Below are 7,602 nucleotides of genomic sequence, written 5' to 3'. Positions count from 1 at the left end.
ACTAAGTATAGCAATTTCTATCACAACAGTTCTAGCCTTTCCAACTAGTAGGGTTCGATGCCCCTCCCCTCAACCTGGGGTTCAGTTTCCACCACTGTTACTTCTTCAGCCTTCAGCCAGGACCACCAGAATCTCTCTTGTCAGGGGAGGATGAGATGTGTGTGGGAGGGCTGTTTGGTGGAGAAGTATGTGTGTTGGGATATGGTGGGGAGGTCGGGAGGGGGCGTAAGCACAGATGTGTGAGTGTGTGGTTGTAGGCAATGAACACGATGACTGCAATTTTAGAATCAACAACAGGGACGCATTATGTAGGCATGTGTGTTTCTGTGTGTGAGCAGGGATGCCTGTGAATTGTCTCAATATGATTGCGGGGCAGCAGAGAACAGTCGGGTACAGGTAAGAATGCCTTTCATATTGGAGGAAGAGTGGGGAGGAAGGCACAGGGGAGGAGCTGGAGGTGCAGGGACTTGGGGAGGGTGGCTTCACCTTGGCTGGACCCTATCACCTCCCACCATCAAGTACTTCCTGCCTGACCATTGTTCCACCTGTTCAATTAACAAACAGATATTTATCATTGCCGGTCAGGTGTCAGGCTTAGGGACCACAGACGTGAAGGGCACTGGTCCCTGCCCCTGGGGACCCCCCACCCCAATCTATCAGGCTCTGTCATCCTTCAAAGGCTGGCTTCTGATTTTCCGCAGAGCACTCGGCATCATTTGCTTGGTGACCACTGGTTCCTGGGGTGTGGGGTGTGGAATATGTTTTCCTCAAGGGCAAGGACTGTGTCTGGCTGTTGGCAAGGCCCCTGGAGTCCGGGCAAGGTTTGGCACAGAGAGGCAGGTTCTCTGAGTACAGGAGTGCATGAGTCAATCAAGAAGCAAAGGAACTAGCGGGCAAACAGATGAAAGTCCAGTGAAAAAATAAATGGATGTAAGAATTAAAGAACGAATGAAAATATCCAAGAATCAATGACTGACTATCCAAATGAATGGAAGAACAGAACTGTTTCTGCTCTTAAAATACAGATCAGACCACATAAGTTCCTTGCTTAAAACGCTAATGACAAAAAAAAAAAACTAAACTAAAAAACCCAACTCTAATGGCTTACTTCCCATTCTGCTTGGAATAACAAAAATACAATTCAATAATAGTGAAAAATAACTAAATCCAAACCCTTTTCGTGGCTTCGGAAGAGTCGTGGCCCCTACCCACCTCTTAAGTTCCTTTTGGGCCATCTTCCTCTTCAGCCACACTGCAATCTTTTTCAGTTCCTAGAATACATTAACTTTTTGCCTCAAGATCTTCTCATATGCAGTTTCCTCTTCCTAGAACACTCTTTCCCTTGTTTTTCACAGCACTGGCTCCTTTCTGTCCTTTACCTTAAGTGCCGCCTCTTCAGAGAAGCCTTCCCTGACCACGTAGGCTAAGGAGGTCCCTTTATTCTTGCCCTTAGTGCTGAGTTTGTCTCCTTTATGGCAGGTGTCCCAATCTAGAACAGAGTAGTTCTCAGTTCATTGTTGGTTGACTTGGCTCTCTCTTGACCAGATCTGGGCTCTGACCTCAAGAGATACCTGGCTTCACCCAGGACAGAGATAAGCCGATTCTATGACTCACATTCATCCATTCAGAATATCCTGATGATGAGGAATACGGACTCTCTGGGCCCAGACTGCCTGGTCTGTAGATCAGCTCTGCCTCTTTCTAGCTGCATGACTTTGGACAAATTATTTTAGCTTTCTGTGCTTCTGTGTCTTCATCTGTAAAATGGGGGTGTCTACCTTACAGGAGTCTTGGGAGAAATCAGTGTGCTCATACACAGTAAGTGACTTGTACTAGTGACCTGTACATAGTAAGTGCTGTATCAAGTGTTTGCTATCATTCTTTCATTCAGTCAATCAAACTCAACTTTCCCTGTCACTAGCCTGTGCCAGGCTGGGTGGTGGAGGCTCGAACAGGAGTCAGGTCCAGTCCTTGCCCTCTATGTGGCCCTTGCTCCCCACGATGGGTGCAGGACAAGGAGGCCATAGGAGGGGCCTATTGAACACCCTCTCCCACTGTCATCAGTGCTTGCAGTTCCCATGCTTGCATGTTCCTTTAAATAAATTCTGAAAACTGAAATCAAAACTAAACACAAGGGCCAGCAAGCAGCTGAGCACTCCTATCCATTTCCCATCCAGCCATCACTCTTGCTCTCACTTCTGTTTTCAGCCATATTGGATTCCGTGCTCAGTTGTGCTGGTGCCCCTGTGCCACACCCCTCACCCTCCAGGGTGCTTGCCTGGAAAGCCCCAGACCTGCAGCAATCTAACTGTCTACCTTCTCTGGGTGTGGAAGAGAAAAGCACCTGCCAGACAGGGTGACAGCTCCCAGATTCCAAGAACACTAACAAGGCCCAGCGGGCTTCCCGGGTGGTGCTCATGGTAAAGAACCTGCGGGCCCATGCTGCTGACATAAGAGATGTGGGGTCAGTCCTTGAGTCAGGAAGATCTCCTGGAGGAGGGCATAGCAACCCACCCCAGTATTCTGGCCTGGAGAATTCAGAGGAATTCTGAATTCTGGACAGAGGGGCCTGGCGGGCTACAGTCCACAGGATCGCATAGAGTCAGGCATGACTGAAGCGACTTAGCATGCATGCAACCAAGCCCAGCAATCCTCCGGCACATTTCTTAGTAAGCTGGCCCTGTACGTCCACCCAGAAGGCCAGTTCACGTCGTTTCTTCTGCCCTCCCCTTCCTTCCTCCACTTGCACTCCACATCCTCCCACCTTTTTAGGACTTTACACCTTCTGTGACCTCCTCTCTTGTACCATGTCTCTCCCTCTCCAAAGAATTAACCTCTCAGCATACAAACAGGTTCTAGAAGTTCCCACTCCCCCAAAAAACACAAAACCTCCAAACTTTCCCTTAGAAAATGTAGCGTTTATCCTGCCTTTCTTTGGAGAGGCTGCTATTCATTGCTACTTGAAGGAAAGCTTTCCTTTGTAGAAAAATGTCACCTAATATACTAGAAGGAATGCGAGAACTAGAAAAGCTCCATCTTGTAGCCTCAACTGATAATCGATTTAGGCAAGAACTCTCAATGATGTTGCATTAGTCACCTCGGTCTGCCATACCAAAGCCATAGATTATGTGGCTCCAACAGCAAGCATTTATTTGTCACGGTTCTGGAAGCTAGAAGTTCTAGATCAAGGTAAGAACTCTCTTCCTGGCTTGCAGATGGCCACCATCTCCGTGTCCTCACCTGGCAGAGAGAGAAGGCACTCTCCACTGTCTCTTCTTATAAGGATACACATTGGATTACAGCCCCATCCTTACAGCTTTGGGTATATGAATGCATGCTCAGTGTATGACTCTTTGCGACCCCATGGACTGTAGCCCACCAGGCTCCTCTGTCCATGGGATTCCCTAGGCAAGAATACTGGAGTGGGTTGCCATTTCCTCCTCCAGGGGATCTTCCCAACCCAGGGGTTGAACCTATGTCTCCTGTGTCTCTTACATTGGCAAGTGGATTGCTACCTGGGAGGCCCCTTATGGCTTATTTAAGCTTAATTATTTCCATAAGGGCCCTATCTTCAAAGATAGTTACATTGGGGTTCTGGCTTTGACTTATGAATTTAAACAGAGGCCACAGTTCAGTGCATTGAAGGTGCCAAAAACACTAGTTAAAGGGAATTCTTTTGAATTAAAAAAAAAATTTTTTTTTTTTTTGGCTGTGCTGGGTCTTCATAGCTGCATGTGGGCTTTCTCCAGTTGGAGAGAGTAAGGTCTGCTCTCTAGCTGGCGGTGTTTGGGCATCTGGTTGTGGTGGCTTCTCTTGTCTCGGAGCATGGGCTCTAAGGTATATGGGCTTTAGTAGTTGTGGTGCACGGGGCTTAGTTGCTCTGCAGCATGTGGGAGCATCCCCAGCCAGGGATTGAACCCGTGTCCCCTGCGTTGCCAGGCAGATTCCTAACCACTTAACCATGGGGAGGTCCCTAGGTGAAAGGTTGTAAAGAATACAGTGTTCACGGGGTGCAGGAGTCCTGCACAGCTGACCGGGCTTTTGCAAAGAGGCTCTCTCTTTTCAATGGAGAGATTTGGTGGACATCCCATAACTCACCCGTAACTGGTGTAAGTTGGCCCTTGTGACTCCTCCTTCGATAACTGTTAGATAATCACCATCACTATGAAGAATTCTTGTTACAGATGCTTAACCTAAATCCAATTAGGGCTTAGCAAACCATGGGTCAAAGATGGTCTCTGCCTGTTTTTGTGCAGCCCATGAACTGTGAATGGTTTTTATATTAAAAAAAAATATTTCTTTGGTTGTGCTGGGTCTTCGTTGCTACATCCAGCTTTTTTCTAGTTGTGGCGAGCGGGTCTCCTCTTTATTGCTGTGCTCTGACTTCTCACGGCAGCGGTGTCCCTTGTTGAGGAGCACAGGCTCTTAGGCGTGGGGGCTTCAGTAGTTGTGGTACGTGGGCTTGGTTGCCCTGTAGCTTGTGGGATCTTCCCGGACCAGGGATCGAACCGGTGTCCCCTGCATTGCAAGCAGATTCTTAACCACTGGACTACCAGGGAAGTCCCAGTTTTTACATTTTTAAATGTTTCCCCCCAAATCAAAAAATAATATTGCATGACATATGAAAATTACATTAAATCTCAGTTTCAACATCCTTAAATAAAGTTGCACTGGAACGTAGCCATGCTCCATTTGTGTGCTGTGTACATGCTACAATGGTGGTGCTGAATGCTTGCAATAGAGACTGTATGTGCTCCAAAGCCCCAAATATTTACTTTCTGCTCCTTTACAGAAAATGTTTGCCAATCTGTGCTCTCCACCTAACTTCCACTTACAAGCGATACCGAATTTAGAGGAAGAAGATAAACAATACTAGAGGGAACCTTCACACTCACCTATAATGTGGAACATTCTAGAAGACCACTGACATGGTCATTTGAAAAACTTGTTGTCTTTTTTTTTTAAAGGCAAGATGGGGGTCACTGTGCTATATGAAAAGAGACCAAAGAGACAACATCATTGCCAAATGTAACATATAAAAGTTGGCTAGAGAGTTCTTGGGAAAAACACAGCTATCATGGTGTGTATTGGTCAATGTGTTTTCCTTTCTCCCTCTCAGGCTTTCGGCTCCACTAGGGCGGGGGTTTTGTCCCTAGATCTTCCCAGCATATCAATAGTTCCCAGCACATCAGTAGATAGACGTTGGTTGAAAATAAGAATGAAAGGAATGTCCCTGGTGGTGCAATGGATAGGAATCTGCCTGCTAATGCAGGAGACACAGGTTTGATCCCTGGTCTGGGAAGATCCCACATGCCTTGGAGTACTAAGCCCCTGTGCCACAACTGTTGAACTCTCGGTCTAGAGCCCATGGACCATAACTACTGCTGAGCTAGTAGCTGCAACTGTTGAAGCCCACGTGCCCTAAAGCCCATACTCTCCAACAGGAGAAGCCACAGCACACTGCAACGAAGAGCAGACCCCACTTACTGCATCTAGGCAAAGCAACAAAGACCCAGCACAGCCAAAAATAAAATAAGTTGAATAAAGGAAGGAATGAGCCTTGCTTGAGGGAGAAGGATGACTCCCCAGAGGAGGGAGTGTCTGATGGGTTCTCAAGGAGAAGTAGGAGATGGCTCACTGGCGAGAACTTTGATAGAGCCGCTCCCCTACCCCAGTGGCTCTGGGTTGATGCTCCTTCTGGAGACCCGGACAACAGAATTCTGACCAGCGGGCGCAGCCTCGGGCGGCCGAGTTTCAGTTCAGGAACAGGAAGAACCACGTTCTCAGAATAGCTCAGCAGCAGAATGGTTGGTCTCAGGAGGCACCAGGGTGACCACAGAGGGCATCCTGGTGGACTGGCCTCATGTATGGGCAGGGGATGGACCCCCTGGTGATGCACATGAGTCCGATTGCCAACCCTTGGCCCAGCGGTCCCCCTGACCGGCAGCCTCTCTCTCCTCTTTTCTTGTCCAGGCTCAGTCTCCTAGGCAGGCAGCACTTTTTTTTCCCCCCCCTTTCTCTGGCTGTTGATCACTTCTGGTCTGTACTGTGCTAAGTCGCTTCAGTCCTATCCAACTCTTTGCAACCCTATGGACTGTAGCCAGGCTCCTCTGTCCATGGGATTTCCCAGGCAAGGATCCTGGAGTGGGTTACCAAGCCTGCCAGGCTCTTCTGTTCATGGGATTCTCCAGGCAAGAATACTGGAGTGGGTTGCCATCCCTCCTCCAGGGGATCTTCCCGACCCAGGGATCGAACCCATATCTCTTATGTCTCCTGCATTGGCAGGCAGGTTCTTTACCACAAGCACCACCTGGGAAGGAGGGCTATTGGCATGCTCTGTCTTTTACAGTGGAGAAGGCAATGGCAACCCACTCCAGTACACAGCAAGTCTTCACTGGGGTAAGAGGCAGGGCCGCGCATGGGCTGTGTGACCTCGAACAAGTGTCTACCCACCTCTGGGCCTCTGTTTCCTGATCTGTACAAGGACAGGGTGGGACAAGATGCCCTATGAGGGCTATTCAACCTCCAGATGTCTGGCTTGGAGTCTAGTCTTCTTGTCTTGTATGGACCAGGGACTCTCGGAGGACAGAAGTGGTCCTGGCTCCAGGAACAGACCTGGTTCATGGAGGGCAGCGGGGTGTGGTGCTGCTCTGACCTCTTCTTTGTCAAAGGCAGGATGGCCCAAAGTTTAGGCCCCATAAATTACTATGTTATCGTAGACCATGGCTTAACAACTCTAAGCTTTAGTTCTACATCAGTAAAACCAGAACTCCTCATCTCCCAGGATGAGGAGTAAAGGATATGATGCCTTTGAAAGTACCTTGTACATAGCAGGCATACAACAGGCTGTTAGGAGCCAGGGAGGGATGTCTGAATTGGAGTTTTGGAATCTCTCCTCTACCACTCTTTACTCTACCTTCTTCATGCTCATAAACTGGTTGGTGCAGGGAGAAATAATAAGTATATTATGTCTATGTCTGATGCAGATCTGGTACATAGTAGGCACTCAATAAATGTTTATTAAATGAAAGATTCATTCTGTACTAGTTCACTTGAGCCTTGAAGCAAACTGGTACAGGGCAAGATAAGGGTTATCATCTGGAGACTCTCCTGGCGGTCCAGTGGTTAAGAATCTGCCGTCCAGGGACTTCTGTGGTGGTCCAGTGGCTAAGACTGTGCTTTCAATGCAGGGGGCCCGAGTTCGATCCCTGGCCATGGGAATAGATCCCACATGCTCTAAGACCCATCACAACCAAATAAATAAATAAATATTAAAAAAATAAAAAAGGATCTACCTCTCAGTGCAGAGGACACAGTTTAATTCCTGGCCAGGGAACTAATATCCCATATGCCGTGGAGCTACTGAGCCCTAGTGCCACAACTAAGACCCAATGTAGCCAAATAACTAAATATTTTTTTAAAAGGGATTATTGCCTGTTCCACTAAACCACTGAAGCTCAGAGAAGGGAAGTGATTTACCTAAAGTAACACAACAGAGCTGGGCTTGGAACCTAGTTCCTTCCATCTGCTAACCCATAATTAATAACCCCTTCCATGGAGCCACCTTGTGGTCAGGGGCTTGCTAGATTCTCGCTACATTCA

The sequence above is a fragment of the Ovis canadensis genome, chromosome 2 (genome assembly GCF_042477335.2).
Source record: "Ovis canadensis isolate MfBH-ARS-UI-01 breed Bighorn chromosome 2, ARS-UI_OviCan_v2, whole genome shotgun sequence".
In the NCBI taxonomy this organism is placed as follows: Eukaryota; Metazoa; Chordata; class Mammalia; order Artiodactyla; family Bovidae; genus Ovis; species Ovis canadensis.
The sequence above is the reverse complement of the archived record's forward strand: the minus strand, read 5'-3'. Positions refer to the sequence as shown.